This window comes from Saimiri boliviensis, chromosome X (assembly GCF_048565385.1).
Source record: "Saimiri boliviensis isolate mSaiBol1 chromosome X, mSaiBol1.pri, whole genome shotgun sequence".
Lineage (NCBI taxonomy): Eukaryota > Metazoa > Chordata > Mammalia > Primates > Cebidae > Saimiri > Saimiri boliviensis.
The window spans coordinates 20797384-20825294 of NC_133470.1; the positions used below are offsets into that span (position 1 = coordinate 20797384).

Here is a 27911-nt window from a genome sequence, read left to right on the forward strand (position 1 = left end):
GAGGTTGGGGTTGCAGTGAGCCGACTTCACACCACTGCACTCCAGCCAGAGTGACAGAGACTCCAACTCAAAAAACAAAACAAAACAAAAAAAGAGATTGAACCCTTTGTGTGTGTGTGTGTGGGGGGTGTATTTTAACAAACAATCAGAGTACTTTGGCATAAAAGTATAGCACAGCAGAACTCTTGACCTCGTGATCCACCCGCCTCGGCCTCCCAAAGTACTGGGATTACAGGCTTGAGCCACCGCGCCCGGCAAGCACAGCAAAACTTAATCAAGATTTTCCCGGGCCGGGCGCGGTGGCTCAAGCCTGTAATCCCAGCACTTTGGGAGGCCGAGGCAGGTGGATCACGAGGTCAAGAGATCGAGACCATCCTAGTCAACATGGTGAAACCCCGTCTCTACTAAAAACACAAAAAATTAGCTGGGCATGGTGGTGCGTGCCTGTAATCCCGGCTACTCAGGAGGCGGAGGCAGGAGAATTGCCTGAACCCAGGAGGCGGAGGTTGCGGTGAGCCGAGAACGCGCCATTGCACTCCAGCCTGGGTAACAAGAACGAAACTCCGTCTCAAAAAAAAAAAAAAAAAAAAAAAAAGATTTTCCTTCAGCCCGGGCGCTGTGGCTCACGCTGTAATCACAGCACTGTGGGAGGCCAAGGTGGGTGGATCATGAGGTCAGGAGATCAAGACCAGCCTGGCCAACATGGTGAAACCCCCATTTCTACTAATAATACAAAAAATTAGCCGGGCTTGGTGGCGCACACCTGTAATCACAGCTCCTCTGGAGGCTGAGGCAGGAGAATCTCTTGAGCCTGGGAGGCAGAGGCTATGGTGAGCAGAGATTATGCCATTGCACTCCAGCCTGGGTGACAGAGCAAGACTCCATTTCAAAATAAAAGGTTTCCTTCTTAATAGCACCATCTGTCTGAACAGAAGTATATATAATATTAGCCATAAAAATATTTATGTAATGGTGAGCATGCAGGAGCTTTGTTTTCTGTCTAGTCTTATTTCACTTGTCTAATAATTAAAAAGAGCTCCAAATGATAAAAAGTAGATTTCTAATTCCTCTTTATCTCTGAGAATTCATTCTAGTAGAGGAAATGAAGTTTGATGAGAAGAGACCAAAAACAGTACAAAGAAGTAAAAAATCATAGATTGAAAATGAAGCTAAATTTTGAAGAGTCTGATCTCAAAACGAAAGGCTCACTGCTGGAAGGTTGCTATAATTTCATTTTGTAATTCAATTTGATACAAATTCTGCTCCACTCAGTTTTTCTCATTGTCTGACAAAATATTGGTGTTTCCTTGACGTACACTTTTTTTTTTTTTTGAGATAGAGTCTCACTCTGTCCCCCAGACTGGAATGCAGTCACATGATCTCAACTCACTGCAACCTCGGCCTCTTGGGTTCAAGTGATTCTCTTGTCTCAGCCTCCTGAGTAGCTGGGACTATACAGGTGCACACCACCGTACCTGACTAATTTTTGTATTTTTAGTAGAGATGGGGTTTTACTATGTTGGTCAGGCTGGTCTTGAATTCCTGACCTCAGGTGATCTGCCTACCTTGGCCTCCCAAAGTGCTAGGATTACAGGTGTGAGCCACCGTACCCAGCCTGACATACACTTCTTAATCAGCAAACAGGTTAAAATTTACATATCTGGCCAGGTGTGGTGGCTCACGCCTGTAATCCCAGCACTTTGGGAGGCCGAGGCGGGTGGATAACGAGGTCAGCAGATCAAAACCATCCTGGCTAAAACAGTGACACCCAATCTCTACTAAAAATACAAAAAATTAGCTGGGCATGGTGGCACGTGCCTGTAATCTCAGCTACTCGGGAGGCTGAGGCAGGAGAATCACTTGAATCTGGGAGGCGGAGGTTGCAGTGAGCTGAGATTGTGCCACTGCACTCCAGCCTGGGCGACAGAGTGAGACTCTTGTCTCAAAAAAAAAAAAAATTTTTTTTTTTTTTTTTTGGAGATGGAGTTTTGCTCTCGTTACCCAGACTGGAGTGCAATGGCATGGTCTCGGCTCACCGCAACCTCTGCCTCCTGGCTTCAGGCAATTCTTCTGCCTCAGCCTCCCGAGTAGCTGGGATTACAGGCACGCACCACCATGCCCAGCTAATTTTTTGTATTTTTTCGTAGAGACGGGGTTTCACCATGTTGACCAGGATGGTCTCGATCTCTTGACCTCGTGATCCACCCGCCTCGGCCTCCCAAAGTGCTGGGATTACAGGCATGAGCCACTGCGCCCGGCCAAAAAAAGAAAAAATTTTTACATATCTGAGTTAAAAACCAAAAGATGAAAATGGTACAGTGGTTCCTCAAAAAATTAAAAATAGAACCACCTGCCAGGTATGGTGGCTCACGCCTGTAATTCCAACACCCTGGGAAGCCAAGGTGGGAGGACTGCTTGAGGTCAGGAATTCAAGACCAGCCTAGGCAACATAGTGGGACTCTATAAAAAAAAAAAATTAAACAATGAGGCACGTGTGGTGGTACACACCTGTGGTCTCAATTACTCAGGAGGCTAAGGTGGGAGGATCATTTGAGCCCAGGAGTTCAAGTCTACAGTGAGCCAAGATTGCATCACTGAACTCCAGCCTGGGCAACAGAGCAAGATCCTGGGTCAAAATAATAAAACAGAATTAGCGTCTGATCCAGGAATCCCACTTCTGGGTATATAGCCAAAAGAACGGAAAGTGGGATCTGGAAGAGATACTTGCACACCTATGTTCATAGCAGCATTTTCACAACAGCCAAGAGGGGGGACCAAACCAAATGTCCATTGATGAATGAATAAACAAAATGCGGTATTGTCCATACAATGGGAATATTTTTGTACCTTAAAAAGGAAATCCTGGCTAGGCATGGTAGCTCACACCTGTAATCCCAACATTTTGGGAGGCCAAGGTGGGAGGATTGCTTGAGTCCAGGAGTTCAAGACTAGCTTGAGCAACACGGCGAGACCTCATGTCTACAAAAATTGAAAAGGAGACTGGGTGCAGTGGCTCACGCCTATAATCCCAACACTTCGGGAGGCCAAGGCAGGTAGATCACAAGGTCAGAAGATACAGACCATCCTGGCCAACACAGTGAAACCCCGTCTCTACTAAAAATACAAAAATTAGCCGGGTGTGGTGGTACGCACCTGTAGTCCCAGCTACTTGGGAGGCTGAGGCAGGAGAATAGCTTGAACCTGGGAGGCAGAAGGTGCAGTGAGCTGCGATTGTGCCATTGCACTCCAGCCTGGGTGACAGAGCGAGACTTTGTCTCAAAAAAAATAAAAATAAAAAAGGAAATATTGCCACATGCTATAACATGGATGAACCTTGAGGACACTATGCTAAGGAAAATAAGCCAGTCACAAAAAGACAAATGCTTTCTGATTCCACTTATGTGAGGTATCTAGAGTAGGCAGTTTTGTAGACACAGAGTTTAGAATAGTGGTTGCCAGGAGTTGGAGGGAGGGAGAAATAAGGATTTATTTAATAGGTACAGAGTTTCAGTTTTGCAAGATGAAAAAGTTCTGGAGATCTGTCTCACAATGATTTGCATATAGTTAACCCTACTGAAAGATATACCTTAAAATGGTTAAGATGATACACTTTATGTGTTTTTTTACCACATTAAAAAAAAAAAAAAAACAACTTGAGGCCAAGCACAGTGGCTCACACCTGTAATCCCAGCACTTCAGGAGGCCAAGGTGGGTGGATCACCTGAGGTCAGGAGTTCGAGACCAGCGTGACCAACATGGAGAAACCCCATCTCTACTAAAAATACAAAATTAGCCGGGCATGGTGGCGCGTGCCTGTAATCCCAGCAGCTTGGGAGGCTGAGGCAGGAGAATCACTTGAACCCGAGAGGCGGAGGTTGCGGTCAGCCCAGATCGCACCATTGCACTCCAGCCTGGGCAACAAGAGCGAAACTCCTTCTCAAAAAAAAAAAAAAAAATCTTGATTTCAAATATCAGAAACAGAATCTAGGTAACTCAAGAAAAGAAAATTTTGGAAGTCTGTATCTGACCACTCACAGAATCTCTGGGAAGATTAAAGATCCAAATTCAGCCAATAAGAACAAGAAAGACTGGGAATCATGAAATGGGATGTTCCCTTGAAGTCTGAGAGATATGCATGTTTCCTTGACTGGGAAGCAGCCAGTAATAAATATCAGGTTTGCAAATACCATGAAAAAAATTCAAAAAGAGGAAGCCTGAGCTGAAGGATGTCAAACGGTTTAAGCAGCAGGTGCACCCGGCTCTAAATTAGGGACGGGAAGAGACGTGCAGTTGCAGATTATGAAACAATGAAAGGCAGAGGAGGCAATAGTACTCCTAAAAGATCTTCCATTGTGATGTAAGTATTTTGATCTAAGTCTAAGTCTGTTTTCATTGTATTTTTTTTAAAAAAGTCTCTCTTTGGCAGGGGCTAAAAACAAAATCTGATTCATATTGAATTTCTTCCCAAAAGTTACATAAAGGGAAGTAATAATGCCGACTGTGAGAATTGAAGTGAAAATCAGATCTCAGCCCAATCAGAACAACCAATGGGAACAATAGACAATAAATGTGACTCTAATGAAATTCATTTCTCAGCTGAAGGCACTGAGCCGATGTTTCTCTTGCTCTATTCTTAGTACTAAATCGAACTTTTTCCCTTTCAGGGAAACAGCTCCCTTCAGTTTGAAACAATAGATATTCACACCGCATTCCATATTTTATGGGTTCTCAGTGCTGGCTAAAATGTCATGACCTCCTCTCTTCCCCAACAAGATATGACCCACATTTCCTCTCTTCGAGTGGGGTCACAGCTGTTTTAAGGACGTGTGTAGAAGTGGGAGTAAGAGGCCTCAGGAGCAGTACTGATAAAGTGTGGGCAGGTCCAAATTTGGGAAATGTGTAAAACCTGTAAAAATAGTCTTGCAGGTTTAACCCAACTGCAGGGTAAAATAAGAATTTATGACAATGGAAGGCAGAGATGACACCTATACCTATATTCCTTTGTATAGTAATTTCTTTTCTTTTTTTTTTTTTTTTTTTTTTTTTTTGGAGATGGAGTTTTGATCTCTTGCCCAGGCTGGAGTGCAGTGGGAACAATCTCTGCTCACCACAACCTCTGCCTCCCGGGTTCAAGCCATTCTCCTGTCTCAGCCTCTTGAGTAGCTGGGATAACAGGTGCCTACCACCACACCCGCTGTTTTTAGTAGAGATGGCGTTTCACCATGTTGGCCAGGCTGGTCTTGAACTCCTGACCTCAAGTGATCCCCCACCCTCAGCCTCCCAAAGTGCTGGGATTACAGGCGTGAGCCACCGTGCCTGGCCAGTAATTTCTATCTTCTTATGGAAAATACCTGATTAAACAGGACCTATGGTTCCAAGTGACAGAAACCAACTCCATCTAAGCAAAAAATAAATAAAAAATAAGGCCAGGCGCGGTGGCTCACGCCTGTAATCCCAGCACTTTGGGAGGCTGAGGCAGGCAGATCACGAGGTCAGAAGTTCAAGACAGCCTGACCAACATGGTGAGATCCAAGGTCAGGAGTTCAAGACAGCCTGACCAATATGTTGAAACCCTGTCTCTACTAAAAATACAAAAATTAGCCGGGCGTGGTAGCACATGCCTGTAATCCCAGCTACTCGGGAGGTTGAGGCAGGAGAATCGCTTGAACATAGGAGGCAAAGGTTGCAGTGAGCCGAGATCACACCACTGCACCACTGCACCACTGCACTCCAGCCTTGGCAACAAGAGCAAAACTCTGTCTCAAAAAAAAAAAAAAAAAAGGAATGTATTTGGTCCAAACAACTGGAAAGTCACTGGATCTGAAGTTGGTCATGATTAGATCCAAGAGTAAACAGTCACCAGGCTCTTGTCGTTCTATCCCTTGATTATGGAGGGGAATAACGGTCAAACTCACCCAAAGCACATGGAATATATTTCTCAGTAGAAAGAGGGCTTATCAGATGAAGAGGAAATGAGTTCTCGGAAGACAGAAACAGCAAATACCCACTAGACTGTGAGATTTTGAAGATTAAAACCATGTCTTTTTTTTTTTTTTTTTTTTAGATGGAGTCTTGCTCTGTTGCCCAGCCTGGAGTGCAGTGGCACGATCTCAGCTCACTACAATCTTCACCTCCCAGGTTCAAGCGAGTCTCCTGCCTCAGCCTCCCAAATAACTGGGATTATAGGCACCTGCCACCATGCTCGGCTATTTTTGCATTTTTTGTAGAGATGGGGTTTTACCATGTTGGCCAGGCTGGTCTTTAACTACTGACCTCTAGTGATCTACCCCCCTCAAAGTGTTGGGTTTACAAGCATGAGCCACCGAGCCAGGCTAAAAACCACATCTTAACATTTTATCTCCAGTTCTATGCCTGCCATTTGATGACATTCAGTAAGTGCTGAATAAATAGGACAAGTATATCTGGTATCTTTATACTGAACATATCAGAACAAGCTGATTCCCTAAATGCAAAGGAAATGAGTGAATGAACTGGATTCCCTAGTGACCATAACCACATTAGCTTTAGGCTGTTGTGGTAAAGGCTTTAGCTGGCTACCAAGTCTCTACTCTCTAATTCTATCTCAGATTAAAAGAATCCCGGTTTTTCACTTAGCATATTGCTTCCCAGCTGAAAGACTACATTTTTCAGACTCCATTGCAGCCAGGTTAACTTACAGCCAATGAGTAAGCCAAAGTATTGGGTGGAACTTTGGGGAAGTCTTAGAAGGGAGGTGGCTGCCATGTACTCCTTCCTCTCTTACTCTATTCTGCTGCTTGGAACTATAATGTGATGGCTGGAGCTCCAGCAACCATTTTAGACCTTAAAGATGAAGACTATACCCCAGGAATGGCAGTGTGAAAAGCTGAAACAAGCCTGGGTCCCTTATGTCCCTGGAGCTGTCATACTAGCCCTGGACTGCTTATGTATAAAATTCTTTTATTTGAGAAATAAATTCTGTCTTTTTGCCATGAGTTTTAAGGTTCTATTACTCATATCTGAACCCAATTTTAACTGATACAGCTGTGGTCACAAAAAACACAGAACTAATGAAGAGGTCTCAGACCCCACAGTCCCTCTCCCCTTCCCCTCCTCAAGGCATCAAACACAGTCGATGAAGAGTCCCTTCCTGGCCGGGCTCGGTGGCTCAAGCCTGTAATCCCAGCACTTTGGGAGGCCGAGGCGGGTGGATCACGAGGTCAAGAGATCGAGACCATCCTGGTCAACACGGTGAAACCCCGTCTCTACTAAAAATACAAAAAATTAGCTGGGCATGGTGGCGCGTGCCTGTAATCCCAGCTACTCAGGAGGCTGAGGCAGGAGAATTGCCTGAACCCAGGAGGCGGAGGTTGCGGTGAGCCGAGATCGCGCCATTGCACTCCAGCCTGGGTAACAAGAGCGAAACTCCTTCTCCAAAAAAAAAAAAAAAAAAAAGAGTCCCTTCCTGTGTAACTGTGAAGGCATACTCCCAGCTCCTGACTCCTCTTCCCTGCTTTCAGGAGCCAGTGCAGTGCCATGGTGCTTCCTAAAGATTCCCCTTTCACAATCATGTTGCTTTTCAAAAAATAAAAATAAAAAGATTCCCCTTGCCAGCCAGGCACTGTGGCTCATGCCAGTAATCCCAGTACTTTGGGCGGCTGAGGCAGGTGGATCACCTGAAGTCAGGGGTTTGAGACTAGGCTGGCTAACATGGTGAAACTCCATCTCTCAAAAAAAAAAAAAAAATAGCTGGGCATGGTGGCAGGGGCCTGTAATCCCAGTTACTTGAGAGGCTGAGGCAGGAGAATTGCTTGTACCTGGGAGGCAGAAGTTGCAGTGAGCCGAGATCCCACCACTGCACTCCAGCCTGGGCAACAGAGCGAGACTCTGTAAAAAAAAAAAAAAAAAAAAAAAAAAAAAAAAAAAATCCCTTGCCCATCTACCTTCCTCACTCTAGGCCTGACTTCGTATGGCAAATTGTCCGACACCCCCTTATGATCTGATTAAACTAATTCATAGTAAGATAATGAATGGCTAATACTCCTAACCTGGAGAGATGGGTAGGCACATACACATTCTCCAAGTGTATAATTCAGAATGCATGTTTTTTGTTTGTTTGGTCTTTGGGTTTTGTTTTTTGAGACAGGGTCTTGCTCTGTTGCCCAGGATGGAGGGCAGTGGTGTGATCTTGACTCATTGCAACTTCCGCTTCCTGGGTTCAAGCAATTCTCCTGCCTCTGCCTCCTGAGTAGATGGAATTATACAGGCATGTAATTCCCAGCTAATTTTTTGTAAAGATGGGGTTTTACCATGGTGGCCAGGCTGGTCTTGAACTCCTGACATCCAGGAGATCCACCTGCCCATCTCCGCTAAAAATACAGAAATTAGGCAGACGTGCTGGCACGTGCCTGTGGTTCCAGCTACTCGGGAGGCTGAGGCAGGAGAATCACTTGAACCAAGGTGGTAGAGATTGCAGTGCACCGATATCAAGCCACTGCACTCCAGCCTGGGAAACAGAACGAGACCCTGTTTCAAAAAAAAAGAAAAAAACAAAGGAGGATTGCAGGCTTAACTTTCAGCCAGAAGGCTCTGAGTAGCACATGATGGAAAAGCTAAGTGGTTAACGTCCTGTGCGCATGCCTTCTCTCGTTTTCATGAAGTATCCCAAGGAAGAGAGGAAACCATATAGAAGGCCTCTCTACAGCTTCTTGCAGGGCTGTTTCTGTTGTGGATCTCATACCTGCTTGGTGATAAGCAGAAATGAGAGATTATATAGGAATTGGGGTGTTTTTTTTACATTTATTTACTTGAGACAAAGTCTTGCTCTGTCACTCAGGCTGGAGTGCAGTGGTGTGATCTCATTTCACTGCAGCCTCTGCTTCTTGGGTTCAAAAGATCCTCCCACCTCAGCCTCCTCAGTAGCTAAGACTACAGGCGTGCACCACCACACCTGGCTAATTTTCTTTTTTTCTGAGACAGAGTTTGGCTCTTGCTGCCCCAGGCTGGAGTGCAATGGTGTGATCTCAGGTCACTGGACCCTCCATCTCCCAGGTTCAAGTGATTCTCCTGCCTCAGCCTCCCGAGTAGCCACTGTTAGAGGACTATGCCACCACACCTGGCTAGTTTTGTATTTTTAGTAGAGACAAGGTTTCACCATGTTGGTCAGGCTGGTCTCCAACTCCTGACCTCAAGTGATCCACCTGCCTTGGCCTCCCAAAGTGCTGGGATTACAGGCGTGAGACAGTGCGCCTGGCCAATTTTTTGTATTTTTAGTAGAGATGGGGTTTCACCATGTTGGCTAGGCTGGTCTGGAACTACTGACCTCAATTGATCCACCCGCCTCAGCCTCCCAAAGTCCTGGGATTATAGGCATGAGCCACCCGCACCTGGCCTGGTTTGCTTTTTTATGTGGCAAAATTCATATAACATAAAATTTTTCATTTTATTCACTTTTAAGTATGCAGTTCAATGGCATTAAGCACATCACATTATTGTGCAAACATCACTATCATCCCTCTCCAGAAATCTCTCATCTTCCCACATTTTTTTTTTTTTTTTGAGACGGTGTCTTGCTCTGTTGCCCAGGTTGGAGTGCAGTGGCACGATCATGGCTCACTGTAACCTCAAACTCCTGGGCTCAAGCAATCCTCCCATATCAGCTTTCTAAGTAGCTGGGACTATAGGCGTGCACCAGCCCACCTGGCTGATCTTTTTTAATGTTTTGTAGAGACAGGGTCTCACTGTGTTGCCCAGGCTGGTCTCAAACTCCTGGGCTCAAGTGATCCACTTGCCTTGGCCGCCCCAAGTGCTGGGATTACACACATGAGCCACTGCACCCAGCTTATGAATTGTTTTTAAAAAATACATACACACCTGTGTACATATATACATAAACAAGGCTATTGAAAAAATATCTTCTACTGTACAGGGGATCTGAATTTTGATTCTCTGGTTCATGCAGTGAGTGCTCTTACCTCTGCCACATATTAGGTGCTAGTGAAGAGAGGTATATAATGTGGACCAGCCTTCAAGAGAGCTCACAGGCCAGGTGCGGTGGTACACACTTGTAATCCCAGCACTTTCGGAGGCCGAGACAGGTGGATCACGAGGTCAAGAGATCAAGACCATCCTGGCCAACATGGTGAAACCCTGTCTCTACTAAAAATACAAAAAATTAGCCAGGCATGGTGGCACATGCCTGTAATCCCAGCTACTTGGGAGGCTGAGACAGGAGAATCACTTGAACCCAGGAGGCAGAGGTTGCAGTGAGCCGTGAATGCGCCATTGCACTCCAGCCTGGGCAACAAGAGCGAAACTCCGTCTCAACAACAACAACAAAAGAGCTCACAGTCAGCCTAGGAGATGACACAAGTAGCTAGCTTTAATATAAGATGACAAACGCCATGTCAGAACAGAAGAGAAGCAGATGAACTCTCCCTAGGAGGCATCTGTACCAAGAACCAGCTCAGCCGTAGAGACCCCCACCCAGGCAGCACCAAAGGAACTGAGAGGCAGACACCCAGATAGAACAACAAAGTGGGACTATCAAGGGGCCAGCGGCCTGCACGCTGAGAGCCTCAAGGGCTGACCACATTCCAGGCTGAAGGCCTCGAGCAGACGCTGACCCACACAGTTATTCTCTCTGAACAGGTGATCATTATTAACAAAGAGATGTTCGGTATTTTCTCATAACACAAAACATGCCAGGTAGGCAGCTGGTGCCTGCTTATCACTGATCACAGACAAACTAAAAAGTATTCTCCAGGAGGGAGCTACGGGGGCAGGGTCAGATATTTTAAAGAATTGTTTTAACCGGTGTATATTTATACATTGTCCTGCCACTTTGGAATGCCCCAAGTAGTTTTCTACTTGGGGGTGGGGTGGCTAGGTTTTCCTTGCCATCATTCTTCCCAGCAAACAATATATTCAATCATACACTCAGCATTTCTCAATATTCATAAACTTAACATTTCTCAACACAGCAGAATGATTGCACAGGCCGGGCACAGTGGCCCACACCTGGAATCCCAGCACTTTGGGAGGCTGAGGCAGGCAGATCGAGACCAGCTTGGCCAACACGGTGAAACCCCGTCTCTACTAAAAACACAAGAATTAGCCGGGCATGGTGGCACACACTTGTAATCCTAGCTACTAGGGAGTTGGGAGGCTGAGGCAGGAGAATCACTCGAACTCGGGAGGCAGAGTTTGCAGTGAGCTGAGATCACGCCACTGAATTCCAGCCTGGGTGACAGAGCGAAACTCCATCCCAAAAAACAAACAAAAAGAATATGAGCTGTCCTTAGTGACTTCCCCCACAATGAACTGGATGCAGCAGAAGTGATAGCGGATGGCTTCTGAGGTTAGGTCCTAACCTTCCACCCAGTTGTCTCTCGTTATTGTCACCCTCAGAATCCAACCACCATTCCATGAGGAAACGCAGGCCCCATGGGGAGGCCTTGTGTGGGTGTTCACTGACAGGCAGCATCACCCAGCAGCTCTGTGACGGAGTGAGCCTTCTAGTGATAAGCCCCCAGCCTTCAAATCTTCCAGTCAAGATGTTATAAGCACTGAGAACCTGTCCCTGCTGCTGTGCCATGATGGAAGTGGGATCCCAGTTAAATCTGTTTCATGTCTGGGAAAGAAAGGAATTAACATGTATTGAGCTTCCTTCTAGATTCAGGACACAGTAATTTCATTTAATCCTGTTAATCTGAGATGAAGACACTAAAGTCTAGCACAATTAAGTACTGTGTCTTAACTGGGATTAGGTGGGATTACAGCCACACACCACCATGAATGGCTAACTTTTTTTTTTTTTTTTTTTTTTTTTGAGACAGAGTTTTGCTCTTCTTGCCCAGACTGGAGTGCAATGGTGAGATCTCGGCTCACTGCAACCTCTGACTCCCGGGTTCAAGCAATTCTCCTGCCTCAGCCTCCTGAGTAGCGGGGATTACAGGCATGTGCCACCACGCCTAGCTATTTTTGTATTTTTAGTAGAGGCAGGGTTTCTCCATGTTGGTCAGGCTGGTCTTGAACTCCCAACCTCAGATGATCCACCCACCTTGGCCTACCAAAGTGCTGGGATTACAGGCGTGAGCCACCATGCCTGGCCTAATTTTTCTATTTTTAGTAGACACAGGTTTTTGCCATGTTGACCAGGCTGGTCTCATACTCCTAACCTCAGGTGATCCATCCGCCTCAGCCTCCCAAAGTGCTAGGATTATGGGCATGAGCCACTGCACCCAGCCAAGTCAGCCCATACATATTCAAAGGGAGGAGAATTAGACTCCTACCTTTTGGTAGAAGGAGTGGCAATGTTCTACAAGAATATGCGGAACTAGGCCGGGCACGGTGGCTCAAGCCTGTAATCCCAGCACTTTGGGAGGCCGAGGCGGGTGGATCACGAGGTCAAGAGATCAAGACCATCCTGGTCAACATGGTGAAACCCCGTCTCTACTAAAAATACAAAAAAAATTAGCTGGGCATGGTGGCGTGTGCCTGTAATCCCAGCTACTCAGGAGGCTGAGGCAGGAGAATTGCTTGAACCCAGGAGGCGGAGGTTGTGGTAAGCCAAGATCGCGCCATTGCACTCCAGCCTGGGTAACAAGAGCGAAACTCCGTCTCAAAAAAAAAAAAAAGAATATGTGGAACTAGAAATAGTGCTGTGGCCATTTTTAGTCACAGTAGGTTTGGTGGTATATGCCTCAGGCTGAAACCACCTGGGCATGTACTGGGACTCCCTCTGGGACAATAGCTTTGTCCATGGGTACAAATCACCTGTAGGAGTATAAAAGACTGGCCACCACTCCAGTCCTTGCAATTACTAATTTCCAGTAGATGATCAGGTGGTAATGACCACATGGCTGTCTTTCATTTAGGACTGACCCATTCAGACCTAGTAAACCCCTCAGGGGAAGAAAGACAGCAAGAGAGTGACACACACACACACACACACACACACACACACACACAGAGAGAGAGAGAGAATATGAAACTGCACTGCCTGCTTAATTTGGCTATGTGTGTGTTTGACCAATTAATTTCATTACAGCAAAGTGATACTGGTACCTTTAAGTTGGTCAAGAGGCCATACCTACAATGACTTTAATATACTAACTTGTGTGTCTGCCTGTCTCACAAACCAGATTAGAAACTCTTTTGAGGACAGGACCCATCTTATCTGGCTTCCCCAAAGGATTTCATGACATGGCTCCTTGGAGAGACTGAATTTGCTATAGCAATTCATCTCACCCCTTTCCCACAAGGGCTTTGGAATCGCACAGCCCTTGATCTAAGTCTCAGCTTTGCCACTTCCTGGCATGTGTAGCCTTAGACATGGTACTTAATTGTACCAGATGATCATTAACACCTGATCATCTACTGAAAATTAGTAATTGCCAGGCTTCAGTGTCTTCATCTCAGATTAACAGGATTAAATGAAATTATGATGTCCTGAATCTAGAAGGATGCTCAATACATGTTTTTTTCTTTTCTACATGTTAGTTTCTTTCTTTCCCACACATGGACTCTCCCCACCCCACCCTTCCACCTTTAGCTTATCTATTTCCCATGAGCCCTTCCTCTCCCCAACTCCTCAAGATTGTGATGCTCAGCCCTGCAGGTCTGCTTCCCCCAAGGAGTTTCACTGCTTCCACTGCAGTTAGCAGCTGGGGAGGCAGGAAGGGACCAGAGGACTCCTGACTGAGAGGAACAGGGAACTGGCCTGCCCTGAGAGTTAGGGGTGAGGTGAGTTGCTACAGCAAGTTAAATCTCTTTCATTCATTGATGAAAGAAGTATTGATTGCCTCTCACCGGATCCCATGCACTGTGCAAAAAGCTGGGGATACAGCAGTGAGGGGGAACCAGATCTCTTAATCTTTGCAGACTTTTGGAATTTTTTGGAATTTATATTGTTCGTTAGGTTTATTATTTATTTATTTATTTATTTATTTGAGACGGAGTCTTGCTCTGTCACCCAGCTGAACTGCAATGGCACAATCTTGATTTACTACAACCTCTGCCTCCCAGGTTCAAGCGATTCTCCTGCCTCAGCCTCCTGAGTAGCTGGGATTACGGACATGCGCCACCAGACTGGCTAATTTTTATATTTTTGGTAGAGACGGGGTTTCACCATGTTGGCCAGGCTGGTCTTGAACTCCTGACCTCAGGTGATCTGCCTGCCTCAGCCTCCCAAAGTGCTGGGGTTCAGGAGTGAGCCACCGCACCCAGCCCTGCTCATTAGTGTACTGTATGTGGGGGCAGGTAGGAGGGAGATGGGGTAGATAAAAGACTAACAAATAAACAAAATATAATAGAGTGATAGTGCAACAAGAAAAACAAAACTACCTTATGCTGGTTGGTCAGGACATACCCAAAGGTCAATTTAGGTCAAGACCTGCATGACAAGGAGCTAGCCTTGCAAAGCTGTGGGGGCAGTCCTGTGCACTGCAAGATGCTCAGCAGCATCTCTGGCCTCTACCCACAAGATGCTAGGAGCATGCCCCCCTAAGGTGACACAACCCAAATGCCTAGGGGACACAATGGCCTGAGAACCACTGGGCTAAGGGAGGGGTATTTCCGGCTGGAGAAACCAGCAAATACAAGGAAGGAAGAAGCCCCGCCCCACTGCCTGCCCTCACCAGCTCCCGCTGCCCTACCTGCTGGGTGCTTCTGTTAACCATGGCAAAGTGGCAACTGATGCTCAGAGTGGAGAGGGGTAATAAACCTCCTGGGTTCAAGTGATCCTACTATTTATTTCAGCCTCCTGACTGGCTAGGACTATTGGCATGTGCTACCACATCCAGCTAATTGTAATTTTGTGGAAATGAGGTCTCACTATGTTGCCCAGGCTGGTTTTGAACTCGTGGCCTCAAGTGATCCTCCTATCTCAACTCCCAGTTGGGATTACAGGCATGAGCCACCACACTTGACCAGCACTTCATTCTTTTTTATGGCTGAATAATATTCCATTGTATGGAAATACATTTTGTTTATACATTTATCAGTTGATGGACATTTGATTGTTTCTGTTGTGACTATGATAAATAATGCTGCTATGGCCATCTGACAAGCTTTTGTGTTGTGAAAACACAAACATGTGCTTTCATTTCTCTTGGGTATATACTGCAGTAGAGAAGAATTTCTGGGTCCCGTGTTTAGCATTTTGAGGAACTGCCAGACTGTTTTTTGCACATCCTTGCCAACACTTCTTATCTTTTTTATCCTAGGGCATGAAATAGCACCTTGTGGTTTTCATGTGCATTTTTCAGATGACTAATGATGCTGAACATCTTTTCTTGTTTATTGGCCATTTGTATACCTTCTTTTTAAAAATGTCTGTTCAAATCCTCTGCTGAGTTTTATTTTATTTTTTAGAGGGAGTCTTGCCTGTCACCCAGGCTGGAGTACAGTGGCGTAATCTCAGCTCACTGCAACCTCCACCTCCTGGGTTCAAGCGATTCTCCTGCCTCAGCCTCCCGAGTAGCTGGAACTACATGCATGTGCCACCATGCCCAGCTAATTTTTTTTTTGAGACAGAGTTTGACTCTGTTGCTCAGGCTGGAGTGCAGTGGCACGATATCAGCTCACTGCAACCTTCACCTCTCAGCGATTCTCCTGCCTCAGCCTCCGAAAGTGCTGGAATTACAGGCATCAGCCATCACACCCAACTGTCTTTTTATTTTCTTGATGGTGTCATTTATAGCACAAAAGTTTTTCAGTTGAGTTAGTACAGTTTATGTGTTTTGTCACCTGTGCTTTTGGTGTTGTATCTAAAAAACCACTGCCTAACCCAAGGTCACGATTTACTCCTTTTCCCAGATTTATTCCTATGCTGTCTTCTGAAAGTCTAACAGTTTTAGCTGTGACATTTAGGTGTATGATCCCACATAGACTTCTGAAAGTCTTACCTATTTGGTAGTGCTTTCCCAGGGAAATATTTATGGCACCATTAAGAAACAAACAATTAAACTATTGTGTTTAAAACAAAATGTGCAATGCGTGCTCTTTAGCATTCTGATCTAGGCTGAGAACAATATTTAAAATGAGCCAGTGCTCTCTCTGTAGGACAAATAAATGCTTTCATAAAGACGTCACTTTTGAATGGAGTGCAGTTTATGACCTATTTACTTATGAACCAACCCAAACCGCTTGCCTCCATAGCGTGAGGGAAGGAAGAAAGACTCTACTGTGAGAATCAGGGAAAAAAACCCAATCACTAATTTGGTCTAAACAAGGGAGCTTAGAGTTTTCTGTGGCTTTCAAAACTACTTTCTCTTTGCCTGAAGAAGATGAATAAAAACAGTTTTTTTTAATGTCTTGTGACCTGGAAATATTTAATGTAAATATAATAGTCCTTTTATTTATGTTTTTTCTTCTAAAGCTGAGGGCAAGATGGTGTAACATAAAACAAATACCATCTTAACATGCTGTTTTGGGGGGTGGGTCCTCAAGATTTGCTTAAAATGACTCCATACATGTTCTCATGCCTTAGGTTTATCCTAACAAAGGATTCATGACAGGACCAGCAAGAGAAGAAGACACAGCAGAGTCTGGAGAAATCCACACACAGGCTTCCCATGCTTTCTCCCTCCCAACCTGGAAGGGCACATGTTGAGTGCGATTTTTTCTCCAGCAGCAAAACTGAAGCCATACGTATGCAATGCTTCTGCCCAGGGAAGCCTATTAGAGATTCACCGCCAAAGGCTTTGTTTTGTTTTGTTTTGTTTTGAGACAGAATCTTGCTCTGTCGCCCAGGCTAGAGTGCAGTGGCATGACCACGGCTTACTGCAGCCTCAAACTCCTGGGCTAAAGCAATTCTGCCTCGGCCTCCTGAGTAGCTGGTACTACAGGCGTGTGCCACCAGGCCCAGCTAATTTTGGTGTTTTTAGTAGAGACAGGGTTTCACCATGTTGGTCAGGCTGGTATCTGACTCCTGGCTTCAAGTGATCCACCCACCTCAGCCTCCCAAAGTGCTGAGACTACAGGCATGAGCCACCTTGCCCGGCCGGCACCAAAGGGTTTTACTGGAGGCTGGTCATGTAGGCATCTTCCGTGTAGCAACGACCAAAATTCCAGACTGAACAGAGGGAAGCCAGGTGTTTGTCATAACTCACATCGTTTGCACAATCTCTGTGATCTGATACAACAGGACTTGGTGCCCTAGACTTAATAAGCATAGAAAACTTTCGGAAAGCCCAGTTTCTGAAGGGCCAACCCTGCAAGCAGGCCTTTTTGAAGCCAGCAGGCTCAGGCTTGCTATGGTAACTCTCTTCTGTGTAGAGGTCACGTAATTCATGCGAGCTTGATTTTTTGTTTGTTTGTTTGTTTTTGAGACGGAGTTTCACTTTTGTTACCCAGGCTGGAGTGCAATGGCACGATCTCGGCTCACCGCAACCTCCATCTCCTGGGTTCAGGCAATTCTCCTGCCTCAGCCTCCCGAGTAGCTGGGATTAAAGGCACACCCCACCATGCCCAGCTAATTTTTTGTATTTTTAGTAGAGACAGGGTTTCACCATGTTGACCAGGATGGTCTCGATCTCTTGACCTTGTGATCCACCCGCCTCAGCCTCCCAAAGTGCTGGGATTACAGGCTTGAGCCACTGCGCCCGGCCCACAAGCTTAAATTTTATGTTTATTTAAGGAAATACTCAAACTTGGTGTTTATTAATATTCTGAATTTGTAATCATTTCAGTAAGTTGAAGTTTATTCCTATCTATGAATTAAAAAAAAATAAAGTATATTACTATAGTAAATATTGTCTAATGGCATGTTTAAGCTGCCAAGGAGATATTTAAAGGACAGTGGCATACCTTCTTATGAAAATTATATTATTAATCCTATATTATCATATCTATTAGTTAAAGCAGGATATGCAAGATCTCAGCTGGCACTACTCTTAGCCTGACATTCAAATTCCTATTCATGGCTGAGTGTGGTGGCTCACACCTGTAATCCCAGCACTTTGAGAGGCTGAGGCGGGTGGATCAACTGAGGTTTGGAGTTTGAGACCAGCCTGGCCAACCTAGTAAAACCCTGTCTCTACTAATAATACAAAAAATTAGCTGGGTGATGGTGCACGCCTGTAATCCCAGCTACTCATGAGGCTAAGGCAGGAGAAACGCTTGAACCTGGGAAGTGGAGGTTGCAGTGAGCTGAGATGGTGCCACTGCACTCCATCCTAGGCAACAGAGCAAGACTCCGTCTTAAAAAAAAATTCCCATTCATATGTGAAAGTAGCAAGATATTAACTATTTTCCATTATTAACTATTTTCCATATGCAACAGCTTTAATAAATGAGCTAGAAGGATACATCAAGGGTTGCTCAAAAGCCCAAACCTGGGCTAACGCTTGCTAGACTTGCTAGGGACAGAAGGTGTTCCAAGCGGAAAACAGTGATCACACAAAGAGAGCACGAGCTAAGCTAAGTCCTAACTCAGTCAAATCATCCATCCGAAGCCTGTATCCCCTGTTTTACCAAGCTTGTTTCCTCTGGTTACTTTCCTTCCTTATCCAAGAGTTAGTGTGCACAAAAATTTAAAACTACTGCCTAGGTACATTCACGTTTTACTTTTTTTTGAGACAAGGTCTTGCTCTGTCACCCAGGCTGGAGTGCAGTGGCACGATCTTGGCTCACTAAAGCCTCAACTTCCCAGGCTGAAGTGATCCTCCCATCTCAGACTTCCAAGTAGCTGAGACTACAGGTGTGCCCTACCACACCTGGTTAATTTTTAAGACAGGGTCTCACTCAGTCGTCCAGGCTGGAGTTCAGTGGCACCACCTTGGCTCACTGCATCCTCTGCCACCCAAGTTCAAGTGATTTCCTGCCTTAGCCGTCTGAGTAGCTGGGATTATGGGTGTGTGCCACCATACCTGGCTACTTTTTTGTATTTTTAGTAGAGACAGGGTTTCACCATGTTGGCCACGCTGGTCTCAAACTCCTGACCTCAAGTGATCTGCCTGCCTCACCCTCCTAAAGTGCTGGGATTACAGGCATGAGCCACTGTGCCTGGGCAACTTAGAATTTTTTTTTTTTTTTTTTTTTTGTAGAATTGGGGGTCTTACTATGTTGCCCAGGCTGGTCTCAAACTCCTAGGCTAAATTGATCCTCCTGTCTTGGCCTCCCAAAGTGTTGAGATTACAGGTGTGAGCCACCTCTCCTGGCCATATTCATGTCTTAGACAAACATCCTTGGGTGCTTCTTTGCACAAGACCAAAATACAAAATCAGTATCTACCACGGATATTTAATTTGTACATTGTGATAATGCTGCCTGTAACTACTCGGATTGTTTCATGTACTTGCTTTGTCTTTGAATCTGAATTGTAAAAGGTATCTGCCCACCATAACAAAATATCTAGACCAGGCATTCAGTGGGTGCTTAATAAATCTAAGTGGGAGAAGTCATTAGAGATTTAAGGCCTTTAAAGAATTCCTCTGTTTTTAGATTTGGAAGTCACAAACAGGGACACGTACTCTGAGGTTGAGGACAAACAAATCAAATACCTATATAAATCCTACAGAGGTTTTGACTGAAACAGAATCAATGCAATTTTGAACTTTCAAGAATTCACACATTCACAACGTATATATCACTGCATTAGGTCAGTACAGTGGGAACACTAAGAAGAAGGACACTTGTCCTGGCCTCAGGAAGATTACACCCTACTAGAGGAGGTCAGGTATGAACAAACAAGGGTAGAACATGCATGAAGCCATAAGAAATCTAGAATGTGATCTAGGAGTTCAGAGAGAAAAGGTTTTCACATCTGGGAAGTCAGTTCTTCAGAAAGGTACTAGTGATGGTGAATTCAACAGGAATACAAATAAATTAAAAAGGGTTTGAAAGGATACCAGCTTCTCCTACATCTCACATCCTGCACATAAATGAATAATGAGAACAGAACATGTCCCAAGGGGACAGTGATCACACAAAGAAGACTATTAGTAGTAAGTTAAGCATCTTTAGGTCAGCAGGACCACAAAGAGCCAGTAACACAAAGTGAGCAATGGAAAAAAAATACCATCTTTGTTTGATAAGATAGAGAGGAAGCAAGGAAAGGAGAGGAGGTACAAACAGGAGACAAGTGTATGAGGCAGGAAAGGCTCCCAGAAGCACGGTGCTTCCAGTTCTCAAGAGCAACTGCAAGGGGAACAATATACTAATGGACACAATATACTTGATGTCTCTGCTTTTCTTCACAAAATGACACAACTTCCAATCCAGGGAAACATGCCTGCCAACAGGCCACAGCTTCCCTCTGGAGCAATGTTGTAACTGGGGGTTGTATTCCTAACAAAAGATTCAGAAAATGTATCAGAACTTTTTTTTCTTTTTTCTGAGATAGGGTCTCACTGTTAGCCAGGCTGGAGTACAGCAGCACAGTCATGGCTCACTACAGCCTTGACCTCCGGGGCTCAAGTGATCCTCCCACTTCAGCTTTCTGAGTAGCTGGGACTACAGGAACACACCAGCACAACAAAAATATAATTTTTGTATTTTTGTTTTTGTTTTGTTTGAGACGGAGTTTTGCTCTTGTTGCCCAGGCTGGAGTGCAATGGCACAGTCTCGGCTCACTGCAAACTCCGCCTCCCGGGTTCAAGAGATTCTCCTGCTTCTGCCTCCCGAGTAGCTGGAATTTCAGGCATGCACTGTATTTGTTGTAGAGATGGGGTTTCATCATGTTGCCCATGAACCGTCTTGAACTCCTGGGCTCAAGTGATCCACTCATCTCAGCCTCCCAAAGTGCTGGGATTACAGGCATGAGCCACCACACCTGGCTTTTTCCCCCCCTTGGTGACAGGGTCTCACTGTCGCCCAGGCTGCAGTACAGTGGGATAATCCTGGCTCACTACAGACTCCATTCATGGGCTCAAGTGATCCTCCTGAGTAGCTGGTACTACAGGTACATGTCGCCATTCCCGGCTAATTTTTAGTTTTTTATAGAGATGGGGGTCTCATTATGTTGCCCAGGCTGGTCTCAAACTGCTAGGCTCAGGCGATCTTCCCATCTTGGCCTCCCGAAAGTGCTAGGATTACAGGCATGAGCCACTGCATCTGGCTGAAACAGAGCTTGGACAAAGTGCCATAGACACAAAGACACTCATAACCTTCTAAATTTTCTTTAAATGGGGAGAAATCTATCATATGCCTTCACCATAGGAAGGGCCCCAGTGGACACGCAGAGTCAAAATTTACAAATTATATACAACTTTTTTTTTTTTTTTTTTTTTTTTTGAGATGGAGTCTCACTCTGTGGCCCAAGGCTAGAATGCAGTGGCGTGATCTTGGCTCACCACAACTTCCACCTCTGGGATTCAAGCAATTCTCCTGCCTCAGCCTCCTGAGTAGCTGGTATTACAGGCACCCATCAACACACAAGGCTAATTTTTGTATTTTTAAATAGAGATGGGCTTTCACCATGTTGAACTCCTGACTGCAAGTGATCCGCCTGCCTAGGCCTCCCAAAGTACTAGGATTACAGGCATGAGCCACTACACCTGGCCAAATACTTAATAGTAACCTCCTTGCCTTTTGTAGGATTTACTTCTAAATATTTTCATTATCTTTAGTTGTGTCAATGTTATATGGGTACAGAGTTTCAAACAATTCCACTGAGTCTGTTGCGAAAAACAAGTCCCATTGTCTCCCTCTCTCCATCCTTTTTTTCTTTCTTTCTGTTAGTGATAGAGTACTCCCGCTATGTTGCCCAGGCTGGTCTCAAACTCCTCCACCATCCGTTGCTTATGTGCTAATGCTACATTAAAATCCCTTTCTTCCTGGGGTTTCAGAAATGAGTAATGTATGAATTCACAGACACCATTACCTGGAGGCCATTCTCTCATAATTTAGAAGGGATATGGGAGATAAGTTAAACAGCTGATATTAAAAAGCTGATGTGTTTTCTGTAGTAAACAAAGTATTTAAAATCATCCTCTGTCCATACACAAATTTGGGGTTCCTCCTAACAAAATCTCAGTACTATGTCATCTAAGCATTTGAAGGACTATGACTTTTCAGTGTGGAGAGCAGTCTTTGAATCCTGTATTTTTCTCCTTCTTTACCTTTCCCTTGTTCTTCTATCTGTTCTCTACACCGATCAACAAGTCAGCATTGAAGGGCGAGTCTCACCAGGTGTACCTGAGAGGAGAGAATTTACAGTCTGACTATAGGGATACTGAGTCCTAAGACTTATTTCACAGGTTGTGGGTGGGCAGGAAAAACAGTTACTTCCAGCCAGGCGCAGTGGCTCACGCCTGTAATATCAGCACTTTGGGAGGCTGAGGCAGGCGGATCATGAGGTCAGGAGTTTGAGACTAGCCTGATCAACATGGTGAAACCCTGTTTCTATTAAAAAAATACAAAAAGTAGCCAGGCATGGTGGCAAGTGCCTGTAATCCCAGCTACATGGGAGGCTGAGGCAGGAGAATGGCTTGAACCTGGGAGGTGGAGGTTGCGGTGAGCTGAAATCATGCCATTGCACTCCAGCCTGGGCAACAAGAGCAAAACTCAAGTGAGTTAAAATAAAGGCCCCTACACATGAAATACAGATGACTTATTCTACAGTGCTAAGTGAATGAAATGTTAAACACAGTTGCTTATAACAACAAACTTTTCTTCCACCCAGACATTTCCTTGGCTATCATTTCACAAACATAGATAAGCCTGAACTTTGGTCAATGTGGAGTTTGACCTAGCTATATACCCTTAGTATTATGTGCTGGTTAATTACAGGTTGAGCAACCCTAATATTAAAATCTGAAATCAAAATACTCTGAAATTCAAAATTGTTTGAACACAGACATGATGCCACAAGTGGAAAATTCTGTATCTTACCTCATGTGACAGGTTACAGTCAAAATATAGTCAAAACTCGCCAGGCACAGTGGCTCACGCCTGTAATCCCAGCACTTTTGGTGGCCAAGGCGGGGATCACTTTAAGCCAGGAGTTCAAGACCAGCCTGGTGAATATGCTGAAACTTCATCTCTACTAAAATACAAAAAATTAGCTGGGTGTCGTGGCACAACACGCCTTTAATCCAAGCTACTCAAGAGGCTGAGACACCGAGAATTGCTTGAACCCAGGAGGCAGAGGTTGCAGTGAGATGAGGGCGTGTTACTGCACTCCAGCCTGGGTGACAGAGTGAGACTGTATCAAAAACAAAAATACATATACTCAAAACTTTAATGCACAAAAGCATCAAGAATATTTTATAAGACTACCTTCCATCTATATGTATAAGGTACAAATGATACAAATGAATTTCATGTTTTTAGACTTGGGTCCCATCCCCAAGATACCTCAATACGTATATGCAAATATTCCAAATTCTAAAAAAATTCCAAAACCCAAAATATTTCTGGTCCTAAGCATTTTGGATAAGGGACACTCAACCTGTACTGACTTGAAAGTTGAACATATCAGAAGAGAAACAAAATATCAGACAGGAGGTTTATCGGATGAAAACCAAAACCTGAAGCAAGTTTCAGCCACTGCTGAATGAAACCATGATTTCAAATACTTACTTTAAATGAAAATTAAGCCATAATGAGAGTTTAGTCCCACAAATGTACTACCAGTCTCCTGACAGTGGTTTCTGCATTAGACTGGGTTGGTACATTGAATTAAAAAGTGAAAACTTGGGCCGGGGTGAGGTGACTCACGCCTGTAATCCCAGCACTTTGGGAGGACGAGGCAGGTGGGATCACCTGAGCTCAGGAGTTCAAGACCAGCCTGGGCAACATGGCAAATCTTATCTCTACAAAAAATACAAAAACTAGTGGGGCATGCTAGCATGTGCCTGTGGTCCCAGCTATGCAGGAAGCTAAGGTGGGACGATCACGTGAACCCAGGGAGGTCAAGGCTGCAGTGAGCTGTGATCAAGCCACTGCACTCCAGCCTGGGCAAGAGAGTGAGACTTTGTCTCAAAGAAAAAAAAAAAGACTTTCCAAAATGATGAGTGCAAAGTACATTCATTAAGATAAGACTAGGTGGAGGCTGGATGCAGTGGCTCACACCTGTAATCCCAATACTTTGGGAGACTGAGGCAGGAATTCAACACCAGTCTGGCCAACATGATTAAACTCCATCTCTACTAAAAAATACAAGTTAGCCAGGCGTGGCATCAGGTACCTGTAATCCTAGCTACTTGGGAGGCCGAGGCAGGAGAACTGCTTGAACCCGGGAGGCAGAGGTTGCAGTGAGCTCAGATCACGCCCCTGTACTCCAGCCTGGGCTACAGAGTGAAACTCTGTCTCAAAAAAAGAAAAAGACAAGGTAGACAGGTGCGGTGGCTCACGTCTGTAATCCCAGCACTTTGGGAGGCCAAAGTGGGTGGATCACTTGAACTGGGGAGTTTGAGACCAGCCTGGGCAACATACCAAAACCTTGTCTCTACAAAAAATAAAAAATTAGCTGGGTGAGGTGGTGCACGCCTGTAGTCTCAGCTACTTGACAGACTGAGACAGGAGAATTGCTTGAGCTTGGGAAGTTGAGGCTGCAGCAGCTGTGACCGTGCATGCCACTGCACACCAGCCTGGGCAAAAAAAAAAAAAAAATCAACCAAAACCAGAAAGAGATAAGATGAGGAAAATATAACCCCTATCTATTATTGTTTTCTGAATGCAAGGATTCTCAAGTATATCTTTAGACTAACAAAAATCAACAATATTCACTACATGGCCTAATTTTACTTGTTATTGATTTGCTATTTAACCTTGAGCAAGTCACATTTTTCCATCTGTATATGTGAGCACAGGAATTTTGCCTATATTTTGAATTTTCTTTTTTTTCTTTCTTTTTTGAAACAGAGTCTTGCTCTGTCGCCCGGGCTAGAATGCAATGGTGCGATCTTGGCTCACTGCAACCTCCTCCTCCTGGGTTCAAGCTATTCTCTTGCCTCAGCCTCCTGAGTAGCTGTGATTACAGGTACCTGCTATCATGCCCAGTAAATTTTTGTATTTTTAGTAGAGATGGGGTTTCACTATGTTGGCCAGGCTGGTCTTGAACTCCTGACTTCAAATGATCCGTCTGCCTTGACCTCCCAAAGTTACAGCCACGAGTCACTGCCTCCAGCCTTCTTTCTCTTTTTATTGAGACAAAGTCTCACCCTGTCGCCTAGGCTGGAGTGCAGTGGATCGATCTTGGCTCACTGCAAACTCTGCCTCCTGGGTTCAAGAAATTTTTGTGCCGCAGCCACCAGAATAGCTGGAACTACAGGCATGCACAACCATGCCTGGCTAATTTTTGCATTTTTAGTAGAGACAGGGTTTCACCATGTTGGCCAGGCTGGTCTCAAACCCCTAGCCTTAAGTGATTCACCTGCCTTGGCCTCCCAAAGTGCTAGGATTATAGGTGTGAGCTACTGCGCCTGGCCTAAAATGTTTTAAAGCAATGTTTCAATACTGAGTAAAGAACTGAAAATGGGCGGTAATATCTTACAGATAGGAGGCACTCAAATATCTATTGATTAATGACCTGAGCATGCAGACGTGTAGGCCATTTCTTCTTAATCTTTGCTAGATCAGGTAATCACAAGGAAGAAACTCACGGAGTTGCTACTTTCCAGAGATGACGTCGGAGGCCAAGCCAAATGAACAAAGTCTGAAATAATAGCATTTTTATAATGAGATAAAGCATGGCTTTCATATATTTGGGTGACTGACACAGTAACACAAAAGTACTTTGGCATAAAAGGAAATAAAAGACGTCTGGGTGACTACAAAGATCATTCTAGGGACAAATTTGCTTCAGCTCATTAATCCAGTAACAATGCTGGCACTGTTCCTGCCATTTTGGCTCTCTTAAATATATATGACATGAATATGTGTATGTCCATCCGTGTATTGCTATCTAACCGACTGCTATCAGTTCTTGCCACCGTGCCAGGCCCTGTTATTTTCCTAATTGTCAACAATTAGGAATTAAATTGATGATACAAATATACAAGGAAGATGAGTTCCCAAATCTAATTGAAATCTGGAAATTCTAAATTCTCTTTCACATTTAGTTCCCCTGTCATCCTTCCTGGCTGGCTAAGCCAAGAGAGGCTCCTGCAGTGGGAATCCAGAGTTCAAGAGCTGTGCATTCAGGGACCACAGAGGAGGAAAATACAAGCCATACATACAGAGAACCCAAAACACACCACAACCCCATTCATCCACTGGCAGAGGACACAGACTTCTTCATTCTGAATCTCCCACTGGCATTCGAGAATTGCAAGTTCTGTACAGACTAGGAGGTGACAGCCACAACAAGGGGTCACTGTTACTGTTTTATATGTCTTCTAATCATTTTAAGGCAAACTGTATTACTTACAAGGTTTGTTCCTTGCGCTGGTTACTGAAGCATCTCTCCAACTCCAGAGCTACTCTTCTCTACTCTGTGCTGTGGGGCCCAGACTCTGCAGTCTGCAAGCTTATAGTTCCCTAAGAAGAGTTACCTGCTGTTTTTAACACACATACATCATGCATACTACTACACAACCATGCACCACACACACAAACCATGCATACACACACACCATACATACCATACACACAGGCACCAGATACACTTAGACTGACTTACACTTCAGTCACTCAATGATATCGGACAACTTTTTTTTAACTTGGGTTTTAATTATGTACATAAATAGCAACATGAGAATGAGGAGTTCTAAGGCTTGTACATTATCTCTAGGTGAAAGGGTTTCAGATTAGTTTGCTTGTAGGATGGTATCACCCAAGATAACAGAAGTCTGGTCTAGTTTTTCCTGAAGAAGAAAGCCAATTTAATACATTCAATACTGACTTCTCTGCCATTTTTCTGTAGAAATACTGATTTATTCTATGGAGTTTCCAATGTTTACCTATAACTAAAAAAAAAAAAAAAAGAAAGAAAAGAAAAACATAAGTAAACTGTGCCAGAAAAAATAAAATGACTACAAAATTTTGCATTATGGAAATCCTTCAGATTTAAGTAGAGAAACCAGCCCAGATGCAGTGGGTCACGCCTGTAATCCCAGCACTTTGGGAGGCCAGGGCGGGTGTATCACCAGAGGTCAGAAGGCCGAGACCAGACTGGCCAACATGGTGAAACCCCGTTTCTACTAAAAAGACAAAAAAATTCGCTGGGCATGGTGGCGGGTGCCTGTAATCCCAGCTACTCAAGAGGCTGGGGCAGGAGAATCGCTTGAACCCAGGAGGCAGAGGTTTTCAGTGAGCCAAGATCACACTACTGCATTTCAGCCTAGGCAACGAGAGCAAAACTACGTCTCATAATAAATAAATAAATACAGAAGCCATAGAAAATATTTATATCACTATTCTATGACCATAAGAAGCATGAACCAGAGAAAACTCTAATTATTCCAATTTCACAGAGAGTTAAAATAAGAATCAGAAAGAAGCCCGGGCGCGGTGGCTCATGCCTATAATCCCAGCATTTTTGGAGGCTGAGGCAGGTGGATCACCTGTGGTCAGGAGTTTGAGACCAGCTTGGCCAACATAGTGAAACTCCGTCTCTACTAAATACAAAAAATTAGCCTGGTGTGGTAGCGGGTGCCTGTAGTACCAGCTACTTGGGAGGCTGAGGCAGGACAATCACTTGAACCCAGGAGGCAGAGGTTGCAGTAAGCCAAGATCATGCCACTGCACTCCAGCCTGGTGACAGAGCAAAATTCCATCTCAAAAAAAAAAAAAAAAAAGAAAGAAAGAAAGAAATTTTGTGCTCCATCAATACTACATATACTACATTTGGATTCTCAACTAGCTATGTATCTGAGTGTGATTAACCAGATGGATGGATTAATAAAAAAATAAATGCCTAAATGGGACAGTACACATCACATCTGAAGATTAAACAACTACATTTCCATCTATCTGCTGGACAGCATGATTACATCACCCTCAGCTTGATGTATAATTTTCCTCACATCACCCTGATCATACTT

At 44.6% G+C, this 27911-nt stretch overlaps 1 protein-coding gene across 4 annotated transcripts in view; it reads right to left on the reverse strand.

The window, feature by feature from the left end:
- APOO (apolipoprotein O) overlaps positions 1-27911 on the reverse strand; it is a 142292-nt gene that overhangs the window by 40927 nt on the left and 73454 nt on the right. The window contains exon 9 of one of the 4 annotated variants that reach the window (XM_074391450.1): positions 17599-26732. The exons of 1 other annotated variant lie outside the window; for it this stretch is intronic. The gene's annotated coding sequence lies outside the window, so the exon portion shown is untranslated. Of the gene's footprint in view, positions 1-17598; positions 26835-27911 lie in introns of those variants that run through there. 2 more of the 4 variants (XM_074391449.1, XM_003924090.4) reach the window with 2 other exon arrangements.